This window comes from Symphalangus syndactylus, chromosome 17 (genome assembly GCF_028878055.3).
Source record: "Symphalangus syndactylus isolate Jambi chromosome 17, NHGRI_mSymSyn1-v2.1_pri, whole genome shotgun sequence".
NCBI classification, from domain to species: Eukaryota; Metazoa; Chordata; class Mammalia; order Primates; family Hylobatidae; genus Symphalangus; species Symphalangus syndactylus.
In genome coordinates, this window is record NC_072439.2 from 90,371,046 (window position 1) to 90,394,567 (window position 23,522).

The window sequence follows — 23,522 nt, forward strand, 5'->3', positions numbered from 1 at the left end:
ACGGAGCTGTCAGCAAATAGAATCTGTTGTTTCACTTAATTACTTTTCAATATGCCATTACCAGAAATTTTTATGTAAATACATATTTTATTCCCTGAGGCTTGTCAATCTGAGACCAAAATTATACAACACTGAAAAAAAAAACAACAAAATTTTCTTTTTACTGGTTCTCTCCCTGTGTTACTGTGTCAACTCTCATGCATGGTATAGGATGATGATGGTGCTCAAACTTAGCCAAAGACTCTTTTGTTGGTATTCAATTTGCAGAATTAATGAAACCAATATTTTAAGATCCCTGATCATGTACTAAAAGCATATAACTACACGACTGGCTAGTCAGTAATTGGTGCCTCAGAAGAGTTAGGTATTTATTCATTTACCAAATACTTATATGTCAAGCACTGTTCCATGCGCTTTCTTAACCCATGTCATTGTTAAAACAGCCCTTTGGAATGTGGGTACTGTGATTATTTCCATTTTGCATTGAGGAAGCTGAGGCACAGAGAAAGTAAGGAACCTGCCCAGGGTCATAGTATCATTTGTAGTGGTGCAAGACAGCAGGCTCTGAAGCATGTTCTCTCTATGACGACACTGTGCTCTGAGGGAGTGAGAGGAGGAAATTGTTTGGGGCCTAGTGAATTAATGAACAGGGTATCTGACTAGGATCTGAAGATTAGTAGAATTGACCCTACAGAGAATGTTTGGGAATGGCTGGCTGCTGGTGTTCATAGCTGTGAGCATAGTATGAGCCATAACTCGGTGTGGAAAATGGTCTCTGTGGTTGAATTGAGAGAAGAGCAAATGAACTGGTCTGGAATAGGGTGTACACTTAAGTAGAAGATAAGATTGAAAACAAATTTAGTGCCAAACTCTGAGGGACCTTGAGCCCCATGCCAAAGAGTCTGTGTACCTTATCTAATTTGTTTAATGGGGCCGCTAGGCAATTACGGGTCCGGGGCCCACATGGCAAGAATGCCTTCCATCCACAGCAGCCCTTGATGTGAGGTCAGAAAGCTAACTGCTAAACTTGCAGTCCTGAGAGAACACCCTCAAATGGATAAACCCAGCTAAGCAAGCTGGACCATTTCCTTGGGAATTATTCACCTCTCCATCAAAGAAGGAAGCTTCCCAAATTCAATCCATTTGCTTTAACGTGGTGTCCCATTACCACAAATACTGAGTTGTATACATTCTTCCCTAGCTCCGTTGAACAAGCTTCTCTACTTTTCTTAAAGAAAATAATTACCCATTTATGACTTATTTATTATTTATCCCCTTCCTATAAGGGAATGTCCACTCATTGAGATCCTCATTCTTCCTCCATCATGATGATGTAATGATGTAGTCAAGGTGCTTCCCTGGCCTAATGTGTATGAGGGCAGGCTTTGAAGTCTGACAGTCTTAAAGCTAGAGTGGTGTCATGCATTGCTCACCTCTCTAATCGTAGATTTCCTCCTCTCTATAATGGGATAACTACCTTTCCCATGAACATTTTCAGATTTTTAAACATTAATAATTCATATGAAATACTCAGCCCAGAGCTCTGTACAAAATATGTTACTCAATAAATGTAGCCATTGATATTATTAATAATATTATTAAATATTGAGAATGAATTCTACCAAAGTGCATGGCACTTCCAGTGGCTGATTCTGTTTTATGTAGCCACAGGTCTTTACCAAAGGCAATGGCAGTAAAGAGAGGGCACAGCAAGATCTAGACTCCTTTAAACTAAAGTGACCCACTTCAGTTTGTCCCCACAGCTTCTCTTGCAACTCTTACCCTATTAGCTGTTTCTGGGGAGAAATTTAATGGGCATGGATACTGGGTGGATGGACCATACTCCAGTGATACTCCAGAGAGTGAAAAAGAGAAGTTAACACAGGGCGTGACTTCCTATGTTTGACTTGCAGTTCTTGTCTTAGGTTGCCCATCAGAATTATCTGTGGCATATTCTAACCATATTCTTCCTAGGCCTCACCCCTAGAGATACTGAATTAATTGTTCTTGTGGGTAGAGTCACTGTTATGCTTTAAGCTTCCCAAGTGATTCTGATGGGCAGCCAAGACTAAGAATCTATGATTTAAATAGAAGATGGGAAGCCAAGGGAGGCCATGGGAAAGCCCTGATGGTGAGTATGAGAAGAATCAACATAAAACAAGCACTCAACAAGTGTGCTTCTAGTTGAAACCTTGCTTCTCCTGCATTTGTTATCTCAGTGTGCTATTTAAAAGCAGCACAAAAAGCAAGGAGTGAGGACCTTGATATCAAGGATGTGAAAGCTACTTCTAATCTTCAAACAGATATTAGGCAGGGGCTTTAAGACTTCAACTTGAGAGAAAAGCTAAGGCACCTGGTATGTGTGTGCTCGGGTGAAATATTTGTGCTGACTGAGGGCTTCAGTGTCAGGCTGTCTGAAAGGACACAATATCAACAGCTCTTCTGTGCTTGTGTATGAGTCTTTAAATGAATATATCTGGTTAGAGCTTATCCCTTTTCTCCATGCTCCCTCATTTCCAATTTCCAAGTAATGGAGATCATCTAGTTCAGTTTCAGCTGCTTTATTTTGCAGATGAACAAACCCAGTGATGCCTGTGATCTAGATGGAGGCAGATTTCCTCTGTCCCCCACCCTGGTATACCATGGTCTGTTCTAATGCTGGGATCAAGGATGGAAGTGCTAATTTGGGAGTGTCCCCCACTTTCTTACTAGCTGATATGGTTTGGCTTTGTCCCTACCCAAACCTCATCTTGAATTGTGATCCCCACGTGTCAAGGGAGGGAGGTGATTGGATCATGGGGGCCCTTCCCCCATGCTGTTCTCTTGATAGTGAGGGAGTTCTTATGAGATCTGAGATTTTTAAGGCAGTTTTCCTTGCTCTTGCTCCCTTCTCTCTCTGCTGCCACCTTGTGAAGAAGGTGCCTGCTTCCCCTTCTGCCATGATTTTAAGTTTCCTGAGGCCTCCCCTGCCATGCGGAACTGTGAGTCAGTTAAACCTCTAGAAATCACCCATTCTCAGGGAAGTTTTTTATAGCAGTGTGAAAATGGAGTAATTCACTGACCCTTTCTTACTGACTCATTGGTCTGATTTCTTGACCAAAGCTCTGAATATTCCCATGTCATCCTGGCCAACCAGGTGTCTTATTCTCTTTTTTTTTTTTTTTTTGAGAGAAGTCTCGCTCTTTCGCCCAGGCTGGAGTGCAGTGGCATGATCTCGGCTCACTGCAACCTCCACCTCCTGGGTTCACGCCATTCTCCTGTCTCAGCCTCCCGAGTAGCTGGGACTACAGGCACCCGCCACCACAGCCGGCTAATTTTTTTGTATTTTTAGTAGAGACGGGGTTTCACCATGTTGTCTTATTCTTAACAGTGTCTGAGGTGTTTTTCTGAAAACACAATTCTTACCTTAACTGCCCCAGGCACCACTGCAGAAGAACCATGACCTTGCTGAGAGGCACTGCATGCCAAATGAGACTTAGTTTTTCCAAAGTACTTGGGAGAAGAAAAACAATAATCTATATGATGGGCTTTTGGCCTAAACCCATATCCTTTAGATGATGGAATTTGGCACAGCTCATATTCTGGTTTAAAGAAAAATGTTTTGTTATGATGTCATTTGCCTAATTAATAGCAAAAGAGGATTGAATTTTCCCTGTGCAATGTCATCTAGCCTTTGAGATTTTAGAGTTAATGACTCAAATCAATTGTCCTGTCTTCTGTGAAACCTTCCTGATGCCTTCAGTTGGATAAATCTACCCTTGGTGTTCATAAGGCATTATATTGATGCCTCTGATGTTATGCAGATATATCCCTTCTTGGCTTTGTTTGCCCATTCAATTAACATTTGTTGAACATCACCTATATGCCAAGATAGTTGGAAGATGGAAGTGTGGTACACAGAGGATGTGGAAGGGAATCACAGAAGATGAGACTATGAAGACAGGCCCTTCAAGAACTTTCTAAGTAGTACTCAGGAGTTTGACAAACAGGAGCTAGAAGAGGTTTGTGAAGTCAGAAGAGTAATATAATTAGGTTTGTATTTTATGAAGGGCAACATCTAAATATGGCTTGTCTATTCAGCAAGCACTTATTAAGTGCCTTTTGCATGGTAGACAACATGCTTGATGCTGAAGATACAAGAAAAAATTTCAAATGGTCCTTGCCCTCAAGGAGCTCACAGTCTATTGAGTTACCTTTCTGACTTTCCCACTAGATTGTGAGCTCCTGGAGGGCAGGCACTTTTGTTCATCTGAAAAAGAGCTTAAATTTCAGTGTTAATCCTAGATTACAATCCCGCCTCTATTATTTTAACTTTGTTCACATCTGTTAACTGCTCTGGAAATCAGAGCTGATACTGCCTACCTCATTGGGGAAAGATTAAACAAGAAAAGAGTGAGATGTGATTGACACAGCAGGAGCTCTGTGTGTGCTATTTCCTCCTCTGTCTTTGTGCCTGGTACATGGTAAACATTCAGGACACTTCTGCTGCCTGCTTGGCTGGAGAGCCTGTCTATGCAGCCTCAGTGTTGGGAGGATTTCAGCCTGGGGTCAGCCTGGCACCCAGCTATGGTAGTTAGCAAATATATCCTCAGCTCAGTCAGTGATCAAATCACTGGCTCTAGGCTGTAAACTAACAGGGCCAGAATTGGGTTCTGGACTCTGAAGCCCAGGCATGCGTATTGCAAAAGTCAGAACCAAAGTCATAGGAAAATGATGCAATTTCCTTTCTGGCCAGAATGCTATTGTTTCACCAAGGGCAACAAATCTTCTTGGCAGGAAAAGTTGATTTGCTTGTGCTTTGTGTAATCAATTGTATTTGCAAGTGATGGAGTCCTTCTCACAGTGGCTTAGAGGAGGTGTTAACCACTGTTCTACTCTCTACTTCCATGAGATCAACTTTTTTAGATTCCACACTTGAGTGAGATCATGCAATATTTATTTTTCTGTGCCTGGCTTATTTCACTCAACACAATGCCCTCCAGGTTTGTTTGACATTTCATTGTTTTCAGAGAATTTTCACAGTTCATTATCTCACTTCACAGTTCCTAATAGTCTCTCTGAGGTCCATATGGTAGGAATTAGTACCCTTTACTATATTTATTGAATCACAAGTGAGCGGAGGAGTGGGTACAGTTGAGACCCACAGAAGTGAAGTGACTTGCCCAAATCCATATAGCTTATTATGCTACCTGTTTGTTAGAGGTTTCCTGTTGTATCAGAAACTAGTGAGATAAATATTAGTAATTTTTGTCCCATTGACACATGATGGTATACAGGAATTCTGAACTCTTTTTTTTTTTTTTTTTTTTTGGCTCAATAAGTGACCTTAGAAAATCCAGAATGGAATTTTTAAGATGAATATCCTTCTCTGACCTGTGAAATCACTGCATCTGTTTCCCTGACCTTATCACAAGGTAACCCAAGATATTGCCAATATTTACATGTGACAAACTCTGAAAGATTTGCATAATGCTCCCAAAGATCATCATCTTCATACCTACCTTGTAAAGTGCAGATGGAGTTGACCTAGTCTAGAATAAGCAGGCGAGATGCAGAGAGATTATGTGACATAGGCTAGGTCATGTGACTAGTATGCAGCAGGCCTGGGGCGTAAATCCTAGTCCTCTGGCTCCCGAGCCCAGTGTTCATTACACTACATGACATGTCAGTATTGCTGTTTGCTCGGGGTTAGGCTTTTCCTTTGGAGGTTAGAGCTTGATAACTCTAAATCGATAAACTTCTTAGTATGCCATAGTAATGCTAGCAGAAAGTATTTGTTGAAGCAAAAAATATGTTGCTTCAAGGGGTCTGCTCCCTGAAAGGTAAGTTTTTTTCTTTATTTGTAGTTTTACATCTAATTTTTCTAATGTTTCAAAAAACATCCTGTGTTCCTTTAATCTACAAATTGGAATGGAGAGGGTGCCCTAATTTCTGTCTTCCCTTTGAGCACAAGCAATAACACATTTTAAAGGATGATAAATAGCCGTGTAAAATGTAGATGGGTTCTATAAATACTTAACAAAATCCCTGTAGTCAGACCCTGGTAGAAGGAGAGAATAGTCAAAGTGTTCTCTCTTTCCACATCCTTCTTCTTCTTCTAGGGGTAGTTTGGTAGTTAAGAACACAGTTGCTAGACCCAGACAGACTTAGACTTGAGTCTTGCTCTACATTTACTACCTGTTAGATTTTAGGAAACTCCTTCATTTTCATGGGCCTCTATTTGTAGAAGGAGGCTAACAATATTATATGTAGTGTTTAGAACATTCATCTAGGATAATCCCTATACATTTTAAGTAGGTAATTATGGGTTATCTCTCATGACTGTTTTTATCTTCATCTGAGACCCTTTCTTCCTTCCTTTAAGATACTTCTATCCATATTTTTTCCTAGAGAGAAACAGTATCAGCTGCTCCTTCCTGTCAGTTTAAGCCACTGTGTCATGAGTATTTTGCATTTCTAAGTTTATCCTTACCTTTGTCATCAAAGTGCTGACTAATGCAGTATCTGCCACCTTGTGCCTGCTCAGTAAATACAATTTGGGTTAAACTTTATTCATTTTTAGTTATGAGTGCAACATAATGACATGGCTAAAAGTTCGAAAGCAGAGAAGGGATAACAAATAGGTACTGATAATGCCACTCTTGTAATACTACATGTAGCTGACTGGTGAAGGCCATGGACTATAGAGTCATACTGGAATCCAGGCCTCAATGCCTTGAGTGCTCTACTTAGAAATCCGTGCTTTAATTTCCTTAGCACTGAATGAGGGCAATAAAAGTAACCACCTAATCAAGATGCATGGTGGATGAAATATATCGGAAGCATTTGGAAAAAGGCCTGGACCAAAGTTTAGCTATAATAATATAAAGGTGGATGGTGACAATGAAGATGATGATGGTTTGTGTGTACCTTTAGTCATATTGCCATTCACTAATTACTTGAGCAGTCCTACTTCTCCTATTTGGTTTATTTGTTGCAAGAAACATGTGCATTAGAAGATTGAAGATGATTGCGCCCACTTGAGGAAACCGGACCCAGAGAGGTGAAATGATTTCCTAAATAGCACCCAGAAAGTTTATGATAGAGAGGAATGTAGAACTCTAGCAGCCAGGCTGCTCTATTCTTATTTTCTCTATACTTTTCTTGTTGGAAAAGGACACTGTTGACTCCTAGTTACCATCTAACATCGTGGTTCAAGCTACAGAGACAGTAAAGCACATTAAGTTCTTTCAGTCTGGCTTTTATGCTGGCTTTGTGTGATAGTACCTCATATCCACTGAAACATAGGTACTTAAGGAGTGGATGGGAAATACTCCTGGAAACTCAGCTAAGCTTTTATGTAAAGACAGCACATAAAAAAAAAAACAAAAAAAAAAAAACACTTTTCATAACTGTATGGAACCTGCAAAAAAATCTTGGCTTCCTTCATGATGCTTGTCCCTAGAGTGTCAGCATAGCCCTTGCAGAGAAACCGCAGGATACCTCTATTTCTCCACCCTGGCCTTCCTCTGAGCACTGAGTTGTTAGCATCAAAAAATCACCACAGCCACAATGATCCTCGTTTTCTTCAGCCTCTGTAGAGCCTGCTATGCCAGGGTCCTGGGTAATCTGCAGACAGCTGCTGTCATGCAGCCTCATATGTGGGTTGACTTTACCAGCAAAGAATTCCCTCACTTTCAAGACATCACTGACATCTTCATGCACAGCACAGACAATGAAACAAAAAAGAACAAAGAAGGACATAAAGGTTGGAGGTCATTTACATTTGCGTTTACTTGAAAGGAAACATGCTAACTTGTTGGCTTGACTCACTTTATGTACCTTTTCGGGATTTCACCTGGAATCTTGTTCTTGCTAGATCTCTGGGTATGCAAATCCCACCTTTGTCCAAGACCTAGTTCAAATGCCACCTTTTCTTGAGAGTGTCCCTTCATCTCCTGAGCTACAACCATCTCCCCTTTCTCTGTGCTCTGATAGCACGTGATTAAAACATTTTACTTCGAATTGATGGACATTTTTGTGTGTCTAATGTTTTCTACTATATCTTCTAGAGGGCAAGACCTACTTCTGAATTTCTTTAGCATGACACTTACTAGGCACTCAGCAAGTGCACTTTGAATAAATGTATTATTTGCAGTCATCTCTTCAGGTATATGTAGTTTTTGTGTTAGAAGCTTGCTAGGTTGCATCTTGCAAGAGAAACAATGTGATCCTTCACATGTACTTGTTCTCCGAATGACTTTCTATGCAAGAAGCACTGGAGGCTGAGTTCATACATTCAGCATTGTCAGCAGAATTGACTCTTGAATGACCTGGGTCAGTCACTGCATTAAATGATTTGATTAGAAAAAAGAATAAAGCCAGTTATAACTTGTTTTATGCCTATTACCCAGGATATTTAGAATGATGGAGATGCAGAAGCATTTAGAGTTTTTGATGATACTAATGGTGGTATCATGAAAATAACACCTTCTGTATTTATGGCACATAATTACATGAAACTCATTTTATTCTCGTTAGAGTGACACCTTGAATCCTGTTCTTTTTGGTCTTAATGTTTAGTGATTAGAACTTGGGAAGCAATTTCTAGAACCAGAATGGTTGGGTACAAATCCTAGCTCCTTCTCATACCAGCTCTGAGAACTTGGGCAGGTAATTTAACTTCATGATGTCTCAATTTCCTGATCTGTGAAGTGGGGCAGCCAGAGTACTTATTTCATTGTAGTATTTGAGAAGTGGGAGGACATAGTGCATAGTGATTTCTATAAATATTATTATTGCAACCACCAGGCTTTGAATAAGGCCCTATGTCAAGAAAACTTTCACCATTTAACAGAGATGTTTCTCTCAGAAAGGCATGTTACTTGAGAAATAGTTGTTGAGATGAAAGCGGGGAGGCAAGATAGAGGCCAGCTTGATGAGGGCTTTGAACTCAGCCCTATCAACAAGAAGACCATAGGGCTGCATAGACTGAGGAGAAACACTCTTTGTTCGTCGAGGAAAAGGAAACATGCAAAGGGATGGCACCAGCACAGCCCGACAGAATTCTCTGTGGGCCACATCTGTTCGTGCCAGCTGTTGTCAGTGTGTGTCGACTCGCCGAGAATAACAGCAATGATTTTCACTTTATAGCAACTTCCATCTTGGGACCTCAGAATGCTGCATAAATGTAGATTAGGGCTCCCAAAATTTTTGCCAAGAATGAGCATACTTTACAGAGCATCAAGAATGCGTCACTCTTCTGAGTGAATCTTTAATGGTGCAAAGAGAATGAAACGAATATTGAATTAGACCTTCTTTCCTGATGTGAGCTTTCTTCTTGATTTTACTCCTTATTTTCTAGATGACCTTGAATAACTCAGTTTCCCTCCTTGACTCTCAATTTTCTTCTTATAAATGAAGGGATTCATGTACTACTAAATGGTCTCCAGTGTCTTTTCTGTTTCTGAAATTCACAGAAGGCAGGGAATCTAAAGTTGCCTCCCACATTTTAGAAAGGCCTAAGTTGTTGTAGAATTGAATATTTTCTTAGCATTTTATTCATGATGTGGTAAGAACCCAGCAGAAAATTTTTCAGCTTGGTCACTGGAAAATGACACTGTCCTTTAGCTTATAATGTGAAAGAATATTAGTATTATTTACATGTTTTTCCCTTTGCCCACCTTCAGGTACAGTACTATTTATTATTTTATTTTACTATTTTAAGATTTAACATTAATTCTCTAGCTTATATCTCAGATTGATAAGAGCAGTTCTGCTTCTTTTGATGAGTCAAGTGAATGAATGAAGACATTAAAAATGACCATGTCGGCCAGGCATGGTGGCTCATGCCTGTAATCCCAGTACTTTGGGAGGCAGAGACGGGTGGATCACCTGAGTTTGGGAGTTGGAGACCATCCCGACCAACATGGAGAAACCCCATCTCTACTAAAAATACAAAATTAGCCGGACGTGGTGGCACATGCCTATAATCCCAGGTACTCAGGAGGCTGAGGCAGGAGAATCACTTGAACCCGGGAGGCAGAGGTTGCGGTGAGCTGAGATCGTGCCATTGCACACTGAGCAACAAGAGTGAAACTCCATCTCAAAAAAAAAAAAAAAAAACCATGTCTCTCAAAGCCTTGTACTCAGACCACCTGCATCAGAATTAGTTGGGGGTACTTGTAATATTTTTGGTTTCCATCTTTGTGCACAGAGTGACTATATCGTTAAAAAATGTTTGTCCCTAAGAAAGATTCTTTTGATAGTTCAAGACTTTGTAATGTATGTGAAATTCCACTACAAATAAGTGGATGGGTTGTAAATCTCACTGACAAAAGGCAGATGAGTTGAGAGACTGAGGCACTTTTGTTGCGGTTAAGCATCCCTTTCTGGAATTGATGACTGGATTCAAATCCCAGGTTCTCCACTTATTATCACGGTAATCTTTGTACTCCAGCTTTCTCATTTGTAAATTCAAAATAGAAGCCACCTAATGTGGTTGCACTGGTGATTAAATAAGTTACTCAATATAAAATATTTTGAACACCTACTAAGCACTCAGAATACCTTATTTATACTCTTGTAAATTATACATAAATAAATATATAAATTAAATACTAATGTATTTCTACCTTTCAGAGTTTGTGGGGATGGACAAAAGATTCCTTCAATATGACTACTATTATTTTAATCATGGTCAGTGATTGATTAGAAATATTGAATGTTGCTGGTCTTTAGATTCACTGTCAGAGCATGATCTTTCTTCCCCTCGGCTGCAGTGCTGATGAATGACACTGAGTCATTCATATTCTCTCATCCACCTTCCTGCCACATTTGAAAGACATCCATAGCTCATATTTGACAGACTGTGTGTGAGCATTTAATACAAATAATCGTGCGCCACTGTCAAATATTAGCACATGCCATGTGTCTTCTTACATATTACTCAGAATGGCTCTCAGATGAAGGCATCTACCCTGCTCCTCTGCCTACTTTCCCAACTCCCTTTACAGGTGAAGACGCTAAGGAGAAAAAAAAAAAAAAGACTTGTGAAATGTTATACAAAGCTGGAGGTATAATTTGGCATTTGAACCAGCTTGTTCTGCCTCTAAAGCCCACGCTTTCTCCATTATACCACAATCAATATTTCTGAAAGTAAAAAAGGCCACATTGGTCTCTAACTTCTGGTCTAATTAGCATCATACTTTAATCAGTGAGTTTGACTGTCTTGATTAACCTTTATGATAGACCATGTAAGTTTCATATTTCTGAATGAATATATAGAGATGGCTGTAAAGTAGTGGAAAAACACTAAGCTGGAATCAAAAGACTCATGCCTAACGCTTGGTTCTGCCACTTAATATGGGATGATTTTGGCTAATCACTTTACAAACCACTAACTTGGTTTATACAAAAAGAAAAAATGATTTCATGCATTGGAAGATATTAAATAAGCTGGTGTGTGCGTGTTGCACCCAAGTATCTTTTGACTATAAAAGCGCATAGAAAGGTGAAGGAATTTTAATCCCATGGTTGATAGAGTAGAATGCCACCTCAGTTCCTCTGAATTCTGTCCCTCATTCAAGTCCTAATTCAAGCTCTTTAAGCACACAGTACTATCTGTCTCTCTCTCTGAATCTGTATCATCCATTGATACCCTTGAATAATATTTATACATCATAGTATATCTTTAATGATGATATTAGTTTCTTAATTGGTGTAGGCTGGACCATCTCATTTAACTTATGGCTCATGCCTGTAATCCCAGCACTTTGGGATGCCAAGGCGGGCAGATCACTTGAGGTCAGGAGTTAGAGACCAGCCTGGGCAACACAGTGAAACCCTGTCTCTACTAAAAATACAAAAATTAGCCAGAAATTGCTTGAACCTAGGGGGCAGAGGTTGCAATGAGCTGAGATTATGCCACTGCTCTCCAGCCTGGGCAACAGAGAGAGAATCCATCTAAAACAACAACAACAACTCACAAAGTAAATTCTATTTACCCCATTTTATGTCTGAAATAACTAATACGTAGTAAAATTAAGCATCCTGCACTGGATCATACAATTGGTAAGGTGTGGATGTGGGATTTGAACCCAAGTAAGCAGACCCTAGAACCTATATATCTAAGGCATACTGATTACTATCAACATTCAATTTTTTGCTTTGTTCTTTTATTTCTCCTTCATATACCTTGATTTCCTGACTGGATTATAAATTCTGTGAACTGGTTGCATCTCACTCATTTTGATGACTGCTTTAATGCCTAATTAATTACTATTATTTGTGGATAATTTAATATAGATTTCATAGGAGGCTGTAGTTTGCTACACTGCTTGTGTACTCTAGAAACAAGGACCCTTGACTTTTTTCTCTTCTTTGGCTATAAGCTTATCTTCTCACCATGTTGAGATACTTTGATTTGATTTTCACTGGTCAAGCAAAAAAAACATGTTCTTGTTATTTTCACTTAGGCACTTTGTCGGCCTCCCTGCTGAGGCCCAAAAATTCAGTGTGATCGGTGTGTCTGTCAGAAGGTAGGATTGCTTGCCTAGGGTGGCATTGTTATTGAACAAAACACATGCCCCTTCTTTGCATCCTAAGTGTCTTGGATTGCTGAGCCAGAACCGCTCTGACTCAAATGAAAACCACCTTGTGTTAGGTGAAAGATGGGGAGTTAACCATTTGTTTGCTGGTTTGCATTTCCCACGAAAAACTCAAAAACAGAAATTTACCTTGCCATGGAAAGTGATGTGCCAAGCGTCATATTTGCATATTAAAACCGAAAACTGATTTGCATGTTATTTCAGTGTCTTGTGTCACGTTCAGGCATCTGTCAAGCCCACTAGATAGAAACAGCTTGTACAGTAGGAAAGTGTTTTTGTACATATCAGACTGAAAATCTAGGTGCCTTATTTTTTATCAGCAACTTGTCCACACTTTGGGCTCTCCAATCTCTCTTAGCTTCATACCTGAAAATACTAAAGAAAAGTCTGGAACCCCATGTTTTATAAAGTGTGTTTCCTGTTATTTTCTAAGAGCTATCCATTTTTAAAATATTCTGTTTAGATAATTTTAAAATTATAAAGAGAAAAACTCAAATTACTCATAATATCACAATCCTGACATGTCTTGTTAAGATTTGGATATATTCACTTCTAGTAGCTGTTTGATTATACTTACATAGGCGAACATATACTGGCATTTTTGCATATATATTTTTATACATTTGTAATTATCAGATGTACTATTTTAATATCTTCTTATTTTTTGGTACTATAATGGCAAGAATTATGACAATCCAAGTATCTAAAATAACAGATTAATAAAATCTTATTTTGAGCAGACAGGGAATTAGAACCAGTCAGGGCTGGAGCCGTGGTAACAGAAACTCTGTGCCGTCTTTTTGATAGCGCTTTATTAAAACTGTAGCTTGTAATTGAGGATAGTTTTTCTGTGGGACAATGCACAGAAAGCTGTGCATTGTGATAAAACCTTTTTTTCCCAATGTTAGAGCAACTAGCCCATTGCATTCTTCCAGGCAACCAACTGAAGATGAAACGTGTGCCTGGAGTCACTGCCAGGCATGTGGGGCACAGCAAAGGCCAAAACACGGTTGTAGTTTGAAAACCCAAACTTGAATAATGGTTCATTCTGTTCATCAAACTTTTATGTCATGGGTCTTGCCTAGGTGAAGCCATCCAATGGGAATAATGTCTTGGAATTCTCTTGCCTTTATTATGTCAAATCCCTAATGTATAACATCCATAAAGCCTAATTAATGGGAAAAACTGAGTGTATGTTTTAGCCATAACATTGTGGAAATAGGTTCTTTTAGCTTCACACAAATAGAGATCTTCTCACCTCACTGAGAAAACTCACTTTCTCCTTTATGGAGGGCCCACGTGGAGGTTTAGAGGGAAGGAACCCTGAAATGAGAACTGTGAATAAAGTTGGCAGGAGATCTTTGACCTAGATTCTCCTCGACTTTGAGGATTTGGCGCTTCTGCTCTGCAACTTGCTTTTCTTACTTCTTGCCTACGCGGCAGGATAACATCAGTGGTTGTACCTTGTCTGCCGAAGCCTAAGGGAGGCTGCTCTGCTCTAAATAGCCAAACATGAGCTTTACTTGACTATTTGTCTTTTGGTCCTAAAGGCGAGAATGTAAAAGAATTAACAGTTGGAGAGGCAGCAAGGCATACGTTCACCAAATGTCATGAATTTCAAGATTTGTAGCTAAAAAGTACTCAGAGTAATTACATCCCTTGCTAAAGCAACAATTAATGTGAAATTTGGGTACACTACACTGAAGTCCTTTATCAGCAGATAGGAAAGTGGAGAGTTACTGGAGAGATCTCATTTTGCAAACATTCTACTTCCAAGAAGAAAATAATCTTTGTTAGTGGTTTCTAAGTTGTCCCTCCTGATAATTATAACTGACATTTATTTGATATTTAATATTTTACAAAGCTTCTTCATATGAATCAGATATTATTATCCTCCAGTTTATATATGAGAAAATCAACAATAGAAAAAGAAGTCACTGGAGAACTTAAGTAGTATCTTAGACATCAGTCCTAAGAGCCAGATGCTCCAAGCCCAGGCACTATTATGGCTGCCTTGACATGTGGAGATGGAGAGAGGTGGGTGTGGAGAGACATCACTTTCCCCCAGCTCAGCCTAGATAAAACCCTTGTGTGCAGAGACCACAGCCTCCTGACTGGATGCCCAGGCCTTTTCCCAGCTGCAGTAACTCTTCCAACAACTCCTCCTGTCTGTAATTCAGAAGCATCCATCCTTGGCTATGACTCCAAATTTGGTTTAAGAAAAGGCATTTTATGGACATCAATGCATGGCATGAGAAAGGGAATATGAGGAAGTAGAGGTTTTAAGAAAATCAAGATTTCGAAAGTTGAAGATCAACTGGGATGAGTTTCAAAACAAAAATCAAACTTTTAAAGTCAAAATTTCTGGGTCTTCCTCTTTGTGTCCTTAAAATTCGTTCTTCAATAAAATGGAACATAAGAATAGAAGAATCAAGAGCATGCTTTTCTAATCCCAAGGAGCTGTGAGGAATGTTCATTTAGAAGATTTCAATTAAGATAGTCAGGTATCCATCTTCCACTTCTTTCCTTCTCTGTGGCCATCGCTTTTAACCTGAAACGGAAGAGGTATCCAGCAAATCATCTGCCCCTGGCCAGAAGGGGTGCTTCTTCCATTTAAGCAGGGAGATGCTGAGAGTAGACTATAATTCAGTGAGAGTCAAAAAGTAGAAGCAGCCACGGGAAATTGCAAACTGCAGACTTGACACAGCTAAATAGAGGGGGGGAAAAGAACGAAAATATCAGAAATATATTTTTTCTGGCAGGCTTTCAGCTCTAAAACGGGGCTAATTCTACCTTTTGAAAAGAAGATAATTTCAATGTTTCTTTTTTTTCAAGAACACATAATTGAAGTTATTTTCCCTCTGAGGGAAGGAACCTCTTGTACATCACTACAAATGGACAAGAAAAATGAGCAGCTCTGGTATCCAGAGTGATAGAGTATTCATTATCATGTAATCTTTTCGAATATCTTGGCTGCCTTTTCCCGGTGTTTTATGCTAAAGCCTGAGCGGTGCTTTTCTGGTAAGGTTCAGATTTGCAGTAAATTTGAGTTATCTAACACTATGTAACAAAGAAATCAACAGCAGGTAAGCACTCAAGAAAGAAAAATGATTGCGCCAAGGTCAGCCCCAGAGGAACTCAGGGGGCTGACATGGCGACAGATAGTGGGTATCCATTTTGTAAAATGGATCCTTAGCACACAGGTTAAAGTAGGTAAATTGTAGTAACAGAGATGCAAGATGGCGTGGTGTTTTCCTGGAAGCCATTTGCACCTTAGTGCAGGCTGTTTCTTACTCTTCCTTTTTCCTTTAGAAAGGATGATGGATATTTTTCTTCTCCACTCAGAAAAGGGGCAGTGGGATGATAAGGTGATTAACCTTTGTGTGTTCTTGATTTCGTGCCCCAAGTGTAGTGAAAGTTCAGTAGGCTGCAGAAACCCTGTGACCTGCCCATTGCTTACTCAGATTCAGAATGCTGAATGAAGTTCTGGATGTTTCAGGGGATGCTGACAACTGGCCTAAGTCCTCTCATAAATGGAAATCTCTGTCATAATGAGGTTTCCACTTACTCAGTGTGTCTATTTTTATACACTACAAAGGATCTGTAAATATGAATATCTGTGATTTCACTCTAAAGATTGGTAATGATATGTGTCTTGCATACTATGGGCACAAATGGGCACAAAAAAATGATAGAGTAGAACCAAAGGAAGCTTTGAAAATAACATGTTACACATAAAGAAACTGAGGCTCAGAAAATGGAAATGATTTGAGCAAAATCACTGGACAACTTAAAGGCAGAACTAAGATTAAAGATATTCTGAATAGTCAGGTCTTCTGTATTTATGGGTTTCTATGTAAGAATGTATAATCAAATACCATGAAGTGTTATACAAATATGACAGCTACTGTTTTGTATGTTATTCTTAATCTAGTGGAGTTTCCTTGTTCATCAAGGGTCCCATTCATGTGTATATTTTGTTTCAGAAGCAAGTCTTCATGATTGCATAGTCCCACCCATAATGTTTACCAGGGATTTAGACCCAGATTTGGCTGTAAATTTGGCTTCATATTAAGTATTTTCTTGAATGACAGTCACCTGGGCCCCCAGCAAGAAAAGAGGAATGGCAAAGAAGAACCAGTTTTAGATAATTTTCAGCTGAAAAAAAGAAAAAAATCTTTATTTTAAGAAAGGAAAATACAGAAACATAGAAAGAATATAAAGCATTCACTTTCCCATGACTTTCAATGATTAACCTTTGAGCATATTGTATTGCCGTAAGGCAGGTCAGCCTGGCCAGTGAGTGACTTATCTCCATGTGGTAGTTCAGGGCCCAGTCTCCATCCTTCCTGTGCCTCACAAGGCCACATCTAACTGCAAGGAGCATGGGAAATGTAGTCTAGCAGTGTGCCCAGCAAGAGGAGGAAATGGATTTTGGTGAGCAGATAGCAGGCTATGCCATGCTTAGTAAACATCAGTCCTTTTTAAAGCATATTAGCCACTAAATTGCTTAGAATGCCATGATATCTGGCTGCATTTTTTTTTTTGAAAGTGTCAATGGCCTTGGTGTTAGAAGATGTTTGCCAGTACACTTACTTCAGAAGCATGACTTTAATAAACTCAGCTCCCATTTTTAAATCTCCTAATGACTTCCCATTACTTAAAACAGGCTATTGACCATATCTTACTTCTCTTTTCTCATCCTAGTTCTGTTTTTGTCCTTTTTTTTTTTTTTGAGACAGAGTCTCGCCCTGTCATCTGGGCTGGAGTGCGATGATGTGATCTTGGCTCACTGCAACCTCCGCCTCCTGGGTTCAAGCAATTCTCCTGCCTCAGCCTCCTGAGTAGCTGGGACTACAGGCACCCCCCACCATGCCTGGCTAATTTTTTGTATTTTTAGTAGAGACGGGATTTCACCATGTTAGCTAGGATGATCTCGATCTCCTGACCTCGTGATCCGCCTCCCTCAGCCTCCTCAAGTGCTGGGATTACAGGCGTGAGCCACCGCGCCCGGCCTTTCCTCTTAACAGTTTTTTAGATATACACGTTCCTCCTGGAATGCCTTTAACTTTCTTCCTTCTTTCTTTTCTTCTTCTTCTTTTTTTTTTTTTTTTTTTTTTTTCCGTCTGGTGTTACACAATTTATTCTTCAAGATCAAACTGACAGGTCATCTTTTTTTGGCAGCCTTCTTCCATCTCAGAGCACTGAATTCATACCTGTGTTTTAGAGCTTAGACTTTGTTGTAATTGACTATTTTCGTGTCTCTTTCTTCCCAAACTGTGAGTTGTTAGAGACAGGATCTCTGAATAATTTGTCTTTATACTTACAGTTCTTGGCACTTGGTAATCCCTAAGGAAATTTATGTTAAGACAATTTTGGCAGAGTCCTCTAAAATCTGTCGCTCGGTAACTCACCTGTGGATCATACAATGTTAATTTGCCTTTAGTAAGAGATTCGGGTATTTCAGAAACAAACATATTAGTGATTAAGCTTGATACTTACAAGAATGTCCCTTTTTAAGAGAAAGGTTTGCTTCACAATGTCTTTGTTTTGCTATTTAGCAGCAAACCTCCACTCTGATAAAAGAAATCTTTGCTTAGATAATAGATTCAGACTAAAATCCAAACTGCCGCACAGTAAGAGAGTTAGAAAGTCTTGGAGACAATGATATCAAAACCCTGAGAGGCACTGCAGTGTAGAAGTATGCCCAACTCAGCACACCCCAGTTTCAATGTTCTGCCGTTTTTAAGCAGGGGTACCTCTACAAGGTTGCTCGCTTATCTTCTTAAGTCTCTATTTTCTCATCCAGAAATAGGATTTCATGTCATACAGGGCTGTTGTGTAGGCATTCGAGATTTCATGTCTGTGAAAGTAGACACCTTGAAAAGGGTCTTGCAAATATGAGGAATTAATATGCTACAGTGAATATGTTGCTGATACAACTCACACTTCTACTTCTGAAGAAACGAGAAACAAAATAACGCAAATTATTCCTTTTCAGCACCTCCCACAACAAATATTCAATCGTGTTTTATTACCGATACAATATGCTAGAAGTTGCTTGTTAACAAATAAGTTGGACACAGTTGTTCATTCTTCTTAGGAGGTGTTGAGCCCTAAACACTATTGAGAGAGCGGTATTAGAGTAGGTCTCTGGTTATGACAGTGAGAATAGTACTGGATTACTACTTCTAGGCTTGAACACTGAAAGTTTTAAGCTGTCTTCTTTGGTGTGAGAGACAACTCTTAACTGAGGAACCCTGTGTTTCCCCAGTATGTATTCCATAGGTGTTAAGTATTCTGCACTGGGTTAGTGACAGCCGTGGAGTGGAGGTGGAGGCTGTTCTCTAGCCAAATAAACTTCAGAAATACTGGAAGAAATGATCTCTCAGAATCTTTCATCATAAGAAAAAACAGGAATCCATAATTAGCATTAGATAAAAGAGTAGGATCTAATAGAAAATAGCCTTTCCAAGTATTATTTCAGAAACAGCATAGCAAGCAAATAGAGTATTCAGAGAACAAAAAGAATGATACGTTTTTCTCAAAATCTGTCAAATATTGACAAGGTAAGTACTTTGAAATTAGATTTATACTTGAAATGTAAGTGCTAGGGGTAGAATCTAAATTTCTGGCTTAGATTTATAAAGGACAGGATCGGCCTTCTTGCTGCCTTGTTTATATTGAAAGGGAAACTGATATTAGGTTGAGACAATGATAAATTATGTCTGTTCTCTGAGGGTCCACCCTAAGACTGAAGACAGGAATTATCAAGTTTTCTGTAAGAGTCGTTTGGCTTAATTAAAACAACTCGCACCATTATTATTAGAGGTAATATTTTATACTTTTCTAGAACTCTCTATGGGAAGCATTGTTTGGTTGGGGAAAAAATGCATGGCGCTTGGAGACAGGTGACACCATATTTTGGGCTCAAGGTCTCCCTGTATTGCAAGCCTGGAGAAAAGGTATAGGTCACTTCCCAACCTCATTTTCAATTCCACTACCTGAACTGTAATAATCCACTCCCTCAGAGGCAGTTTGAGAGATTCAAAGAGATCCTCTTTGTTACAATTGTCTAAAAGTAGTTAAACTCTATTTATCGTGAAATGTGGGTTATCTCACTTTAATTCTTACAGAGACTGTGAAGTACCAATGGCAAGTCCATTGATAGAAGAGAACCTGAAGTTATGAAAGGTTGACAAGCTCACCTAAGGATGCCAAGTGAAGGTCATAGTCAAATCTCTGTCTCTAGCCATAATGATACTGCCATATAATGTATTCCTTTATCTCTGGCCACTAGTATATTAGATAAACTCACCATCTCATTTCAGTCTTGCTGCTCTCCCATTCACACTCTACTTCAGAGGGAACTTTCTAAATATGATTAGAACACTCTTCTAAAAACACTTATCGTGGTTTCTAATGCCTGAATGTTCCTAAATGAGAACATGAAAATATATTCCCTGTGGTCTGTGAACTTCTTGAAATTGTAAGTAAATTTTGTGTACACTACAGATACCTGTTTTGTTGTTGTTGTTGTTGTTGTTGTTTTGTCAAAAGACAGTTTAACACATTAGATTTTGAGACTTATCCATGTTCTTACCCAAGGCCTGGAGCCCCTAGCTCACCGAGAAGCCCTAAACATGTCAGCATGGCATGGAAGCAGTAATTAACTGACCCTTCCTATTTTTCTACCTGTCCATACCGAAATACTGAACCACTTGTAGTTTTTCCCACTCACACCAAACTACGTCTCAGCTTTGAAACTGTGCTCCTCTCAGCGTCCTTCACTTGGCCGGGTTGGAAGCTCCAGGATAGCGGGTCATGTCCAGCATATCTTTATCACTTGAAGTCATCATGTTTAAAAAAATTTATATTCATGGATTACAAAAGTAGAACTACATACAGTACAATAAAGAAACAAATGTAGAAAGTGAAAGTCCCCTAAGATTCCACCTGCCAGAAAGAATCTCCTTTAACATTTCGGTACCTGGTCTTTATATAGATCTGTAAAGAAACTGTAGTTACTCTGTCCTATTCTGCAATTGGATTTGTTCTTTGTGAAACATGTCTTGTTCATCTTTGCAGGCTTGTTCCATAGATTTGCAATGTATGTATCTGTCATTGTCCATTTAGGTGATTCTTTTGCTGGTTAGTTTACCTTGTTAGTCCTTGTTCTTCCTCTTAAATATGGCTCCTGTGACCAACCTTCATCATTTAATTTTATTCACTTGTATGAGTACTTCTGTACAATTTTCCTGGAAGCAAGCCACATATATGCAATTTAAAGTTTAACAATACTGGCAGCCATTCATCCAATATGCATGTTTATGCAAACACCTATTAATATACTATGCTATATATTTTTTTAATTTTTCTTTTTTTTTTTTTGAAAATAGAATCTCCCTCTGTCACCAAGGTTGGAATGCAGTGGCACAATCTTGGCTCAAACTCTACCACCCAGGTGAAAGCGATTTTCATGCCCCAGCCTCCCAAGTAGCTGGGATTACAGGCATGCATTATCACACATGGCTAATTTTTATATTTTTAGTAGATATGGGGTTTCACAGTTTTGGCCAGGCTGGTCTTGAACTTTGGACCTCAAGTGATCTGCCAGCCTTGGCTTCCCAAAATGCTGGGATTACTGACGTGAGCCACTGTGCCCGACCTGCGCTTTTTATAATTAATCATTTGTACATGTTTCTTACCCCCACTAGACTGCAAAACTCTCAAAAACAAAGATTGTGTGTAATATATCTTCATGTCCCTCCTGGGTTCTTACAGAAGGTACACAAAATAAACCCTGTAAGAATGAGTGGATAAAACAATAAACAAAAGAGTAACTGAATAATTCAGTAGCTCCTCTAATCCTCATATGACAGGTAATGTTTACCGTTCATAGGAGGTCCTAAGTTTAATCCTTAATGTTTGCTAATAAATAAGTCAGTAAAAGATGAGCTCTTGTCCTGACTTTATCAAAACTAGCCCTCCCTGATTTTTGGGGGGGGTCCCAGTTTCCCTGTCTCAAAAAGAGGAGATTAGCATAATGGTTCTTCAGATCCAGGCAAGCAACTCAATTTTTTTGTCGGTAACTTGAGCGTATGCCATAGTTTACTCATCACTGTCTCATCTCTAATCCAAATTGTTCAACAATGCAAAAAAATCTCAGGCTAAGGTTAGTGACCAGCATAAAATATTTTTGGTCTTTTCAGCCTTCTGCGTGTCTGTACTTCAAATATCTGTATATTTTGGGAAACCAAAAAAAATGAAAATTATTTTAGAGAAAAGGCCAAATAGGTACTAATCAACCTTCTTGACTATGTTTAGAAGACATTTAACGCTTTAGACATCACACAAATGATTAATACCCGTCTTGGAGTTGTTGTAGTAAATATTGGGAATGATAGCATGTGTTCAGAGATTTGTACTTTACAGGATTTTCACACCCAAGAGCTCATTTGGTGTAGTGAAGATAATAGGAGAATGAATGTGTAGCTTCCAGTTTTGTTGAACTTACTCTTGTAAACATTCTGAAAAGAGAACCTTTTGGCCAACTATTTTAACAATGCATAAATATCAAGGCAAGAGCATTCCCAACCCACATCTCTGCCCGTTACCCATGGTGGACATCATCATCAGTTCTAAATTTAAATAATAGCATTTCTGTTTTTATAACACTTTTATTAAGAATGTTGGGGTGAGATATTAGAAATGGTCAAATTTATATGCAATGGAAAGTGTGATAAATTCCCTTTTAATCACATAGCACAAAGCTACATTAAATCTAGTATATGGCCTTTATTCCATTTTTACATACTTTTTATTCTTCATTGATGATCTCAAGTACTCTCTCGATTGATATTTGATTCTCTTACATTGCTATAATTCTGGCTCACCCACCTATTTTTTAATTATTTTTTTTTTATTGCAGTATGTTTTGGGGTACATGTGAGTTTTGGTTACATGGATGGGTTCTATAGTGGTGAATTCTGAGATTTTAGTGCACCTATCACCCAAGCAGTGTACACTGTACCACCCATAAGAGTGGAATGAAGGGGGAATAGACAAAGGCCCCAGTGGCCCTGTATGTCCCATATGGGTACAGGGGATGAGGGATAAAAGACTATACATTTTATATGGAGTCTTTTATCCCTCACCCCCTGCCCAACCTGGCTGCGCCCAAGCCCCAAAGTCCATCATTTCGCTCTGTATGTCTTCACATCCTCATAGCTTTGCTCTCACCCACCCATTTCAACACCAACCCAGTATCAATGCTACTGACTTATCATCACTATTTGAAATCTGGCTGTTTGCAGTGCTGGAAAAATGAAATTACTCAACTTCCTTAACTGGAACAAGAGAACTAGAACCAAAATGTTCGCTTTCTGGACTCCTGTACTCGATAAGATTTATCTCATTTCCTATCTCAAAGTTTATACGTAGTCCCGAAGCACACAACTTCCACAAGCTCTTTATGTTGCTTGACTTTTTTAACCTGAGTGTGAGAACCTGTATGTTTTCTCCCTTTTAGCTGAATAAGGCCTAGCCTGCTCTGCCCCCTCTCTTCAGGAAGTCCATCGCGGGCTATGCGAGAGGTCCCACCTTATGCCCTTACTTTGCTCTTTCTGCAGCTGTTTTTCTTTAATTATTAATGTGCCTGTATCTCTCCCTTCACTGTAAGGTTCATAAGAAAGAAAGACTCAATTTATTTTTCTCATAAATGTGTAACAGCAAATAGTGATTACTTAGCAATTGTTGAACAAAATAGATTCTTCCTATTGTAAACATGGATTTCTGAAGCCTGATAGATGACTCATCTAGATAAGGCAAATGAGTAAAGAGATGTGTCCAAGGTTAGCCACTGAATAAATGATAAAACTAATTCTAAAACCCAGGTCTCCTGACAGCCACGTCCAGTGCTTTTTCCTCTCCAGT

The 23,522-nt window shown here is 39.2% G+C and overlaps 1 protein-coding gene across 7 annotated transcripts in view; it reads left to right on the forward strand.

Moving 5' to 3' along the window:
• Window positions 1-23,522, forward strand: part of LPP (LIM domain containing preferred translocation partner in lipoma) — a 721,973-nt gene that overhangs the window by 526,787 nt on the left and 171,664 nt on the right. The gene's annotated exons all lie outside the window — the stretch shown is intronic.